This window comes from Myotis daubentonii, chromosome 2 (assembly GCF_963259705.1).
Source record: "Myotis daubentonii chromosome 2, mMyoDau2.1, whole genome shotgun sequence".
Taxonomy (NCBI): domain Eukaryota; kingdom Metazoa; phylum Chordata; class Mammalia; order Chiroptera; family Vespertilionidae; genus Myotis; species Myotis daubentonii.
This window is the reverse complement of record NC_081841.1, coordinates 116,110,693-116,114,891: the sequence shown is the minus strand read 5'-3', so window position 1 is coordinate 116,114,891 and position 4,199 is coordinate 116,110,693. Positions and strand designations below refer to the sequence as shown.

The 4,199-nt window shown below is 40.7% G+C and overlaps 1 pseudogene; it reads left to right on the top strand.

The window, feature by feature from the left end:
- Window positions 1–3,625: 3,625 nt before the first annotated feature.
- Window positions 3,626–3,726, top strand: LOC132228924 (U6 spliceosomal RNA; annotated as a pseudogene).
- Window positions 3,727–4,199: the final 473 nt, after the last annotated feature.

Sequence of the window (4,199 nt, the reverse complement as noted above, 5' to 3'; positions counted from 1 at the left end):
AGAGGCTATAATATTGATAAACTTATATGTAATATATATATATATTACACACACACACACACACACACACACACACACACACACAATGAGTGGCCAGATTATTATGTCCACCTGACATTTGTAGGCCAATTAGCTATAATTTCATGCTAAAGTTGCTAGAGGGCCAGACCATTATAAATAGGGAAGCAGGTTGTTTACCATGACAGTAGAAGTGATTTTTTTTCTGATCATATGGGTAAACAATGCAATTTAACAGCCTTTGAACGTAGGATGGATATATATATATATATATCTCCTATCTAATGATAGGCAAACGTGGTAATTGACTGTATCTTCGCTATGCCGCCCATTGGCTAATCAGCACGATATACAAATTAACCACCAACAAAGAAGGTGGCTAATTTGAATACTGCAGGCAGGGCAGGACAGCACGAGCCGCCAGCATGAGCCGCCATCCAGGCCCCTGTGTGTGACTCCAGAAGCCGCCTGCCTGCCACCCATGATTGGATCCAATCCCCGGGCCGCAGGCCTGCCCCAGAAGCCCCAGAAGCCACCTGATATGGTAGTAACTCTATCAGTAAGCACTCTGAAAGTCAGTGGCATAAGGCACCAATTAAAAGACAGATTATGAGGGTGAATCAAAAACAAAACCCACTTTAAATATAAAGACACATATAGATTAAAAGTAAATGAATTAAGCTGCAGCCTGTTTTGCTCAGTGAATAGAGCATTAGCCTGTGGACTGAAGGGTCCCAGGTTTGACTCCAGTCAAGGGCATGTACCTCAGTTGCTGGCTTGATCCCCAGTCCCTAGCAGAGTATGTGCAGAGTATCAATCAATGTGTCTCTTCCTTTCCCTTCACTCTCTCTAAAATTCAATGAAAAAATATCCTTGGGTGAAGATTAACAAAAACAAAGTAAATGGATTAAGTAACATTAAAGAGATTATAAGAAAACTATATTCCAAATTTTGTTAGTTGTATAATGGTTATGTTTAAATTATTAACACTTATGAAATTGGGTGAAGGGTATATATAATATGCTGTAGTATTTTATACTTTTTTTTACATGTATGAGATTATTTCAAATTAAAATATTAAATAATTAAAAATTAATAAATATTAATTGAAATGTATCTGCATTACATGAAAAATCCCCTAATTGCTTCTAGCATAATTTATTAAATTGTGCTAAAATTTACAAGGGTTCAATTAAAAAATATCTTAATTCTAAATGATATAATAGGAAATATGTAATAGTGCAGTTATAAACACTTATCTGAAAATAAAAATTTAAAGAAGTGAATTTAAAGAAGGCATTAGCCAAAGAAAATATATGCATAACCCATGGATACAGACAACAGTATGGTGATGGCCAGAGAGAAGTGGGGGGCAAGAGCTGGGTAGAGGGGGCAAAGGGGGGAAATAGGGACATCCTATACAATAATGATAAAAGGCTAACATGCACATTGACTGAATGGCAGAATTACCGGTTGCTATGATACGCACTGGCCACCAGGGGGCAGATGCTCAATTCAGGAGCTGCCCCCTGGTGGTCAGTGCACTTTCATATGGGGAGTGCCACTCAGCCAGAAGCTGGCTCATGGCTGGCCAGCACAGTGGTGGTGGCAGGAGCCTCTCCCACCTCCATGGCAGCACTAAGAATGTCCAACTAACGGTTTAGACTCAATCCCTTGGGGGCCTAAGCCTTTAGTTGGACATTCCCTGAGGGCTCCCTGACTGCCAGAAGGATGTCTAACTGCAAGCTTAGGCCTGATCCCCCGGAGAGTGGGCCTAAGTCGACGGGTGGACATCCCCCAAAGGGGTCCTAGACTGCGAATGGGCGCAGGCCAGGCTGAGGGACCCGCCCCCCCCCACCCCCTGAGTGCACAAATTTTTGTGCTCCAGGCCTCTACACCTGATGTTTGTAGGCAAATTAGCCATACACTGCATTGTAGGATATGGAAGCTGAAGGCTTGTTTGAACACCTTTGCTGTCTGCAGTTACCAAGATAAAACATCTCCAATTCGCACAGGAACACAAGGATTGGACAGTCGCGCATTGGGAAAAAGTCATATGGTCCGATGAATCACGTTTCCAGTTGCATCATGCAGATAGCAGAGTGAGAATTTGGCGGAAACAGCATGAAAGCATGCACCCCACATGCATGAGTACAACCCTTCAAGCTGGTGGGGGCAGTGTTATGGTTTGGAGCTTGTTTTCCTGGCATGATTTGGGCCCTTTAATTCATGTGGAACAATGTCTGAATAGCACAACATACCTAAGTATTATTGCTGATCAAGTTCATCCTATCAGGTTGATGGCGTATCCCAATGGAGATAGCTTCCTCCAACAAGACAATGCACCATGCCATGGTACTCATATTGTGCAGAAGTGGTTTCAAGAACATGAGGGAGACTTTACCTTGCTTAGGTGGCCCCCACAATCACCAGATCTCAATCCAATTGAGCATTTGTGGGATGAAGTTAAAAGAGCCATCAGGCAGCTGGTTCCACAACCATCAAATATGGTGTCAGATTCCTCACATCACCTTTCAACATTTCGTGGAGTCAATGCCTAGAAGAATCGCCGCAGTATTGAAGGCAAAAGGTGGCCCAACAAAGTACTGATGAGGTGGTCATAATAATCTGGCCACTCACGTTCAAATATATCCCACATTCAAAGGCTGTTAAATCGCGTTGTTTACCCATATCTTCAGGGGGAAAAAATCACTTCTGTCATGGTAAACAACCTGCTTCCCTATTTATAATGGTCTGGACGTTCAGGTGGTCATAATAATCTGGCCACTTAATTAATATATATATATAACTTTAAGGGAGAGGTTAATAGCAATACAGTCATAATAGGGGACCATAACACCTCACTGGCACCACTGGATAGACATTCTAAACAAAAAATCAATATGGAAATAGCATCATTAACAACACACTAGATCAGCCGTGGGCAAACTACAGCCCGCGGGCCTGTTTGAAATGAATAAAACTAAAAAAAAAAAGACCGTACCCTTTTATATAATGATGTTTACTTTGAATTTATATTAGTTCACACAAACACTCCATCCATGCTTTTGTTCCGGCCCTCTGGTCCAGTTTAAGAACCCATTGTGGCCCTCGAGTTAAAAAGTTTGCCCACCCCTGCACTAGATCAAAGAGATTTTTGGATATTTACAGAGCATTTCATCCCAAAGAGGCAGAATACACATTCTTCTCAAGTATACATGGATCATTCTCAAGGATAGACCACATGCTCGAACACAAAATAAGTCTCAAAAAATTCAAGAAAATTGAAATTATATCAAGCATTTTCTAGGATAACAATGGCATGAAATTAGAAATGAAGTACAATAAAAATAAGCTAAAAAAATTCATACATGGAGAGTAACTAGATTGTTATTAAACAATGAATGCATTACCAATGAGATCAAGGCAGAAATCAAAACATTCCTGGAAACAAACAAAAATGAACACACAACAACTCAAAATCTGTGAGACACAATGAAAGCAGTCCTGAGAGGGAAGTTCATAAATTTACAGGCATGCCTCAAAAATTAAGAAAAATAACTAATAAACTATCTAATCTTACATCTACAAGACAAGAAAGAGAACAGTAAGAAAAGCCCAGTGCTCACTAAAATTGGAATGATACAGAGATTAGCATAGCCCCTGTGCAAGGATGACACACAAATTTGTGAAATGTCCCATATTTTTAAATGCTAAACGAACTAGTATAAAAATAAGAAATAAAAAGGGAAGAAGGAACACAGGCGTAAAGAATAAAAATGGCTACAAACAAGTACTTATCCTATATAATAAAGAGCTAATATGCTAATTAGACGGGAGGGAAGACTGATCTTCCAGAATGACCTTCCTGAACAACCTTCTGAAACAACCAGTGGGCAGGGGGCTGGGCAGCGAGGCCATGAGGCAGCCGGGACCCTGAGGCAGCCAGGGCTGTGGGGGCCTACTCTTGCACGAATTTTGTGCATCGGGCCTCTAGTCAATAATAACCTCAAATGTAAATGGATTAAATGCTCCAATTAAAAGACTTCGAGTGGCTGAATGGATAAGAAAACATGAGCCATATATATGCTGTTTATAAGAGCCCCACCTCAGAACGGGGGACTCACACAGACTGAAAGTAAAGGGATGGAAAAATATTTTTCAGGCAAATGGAAATAAAA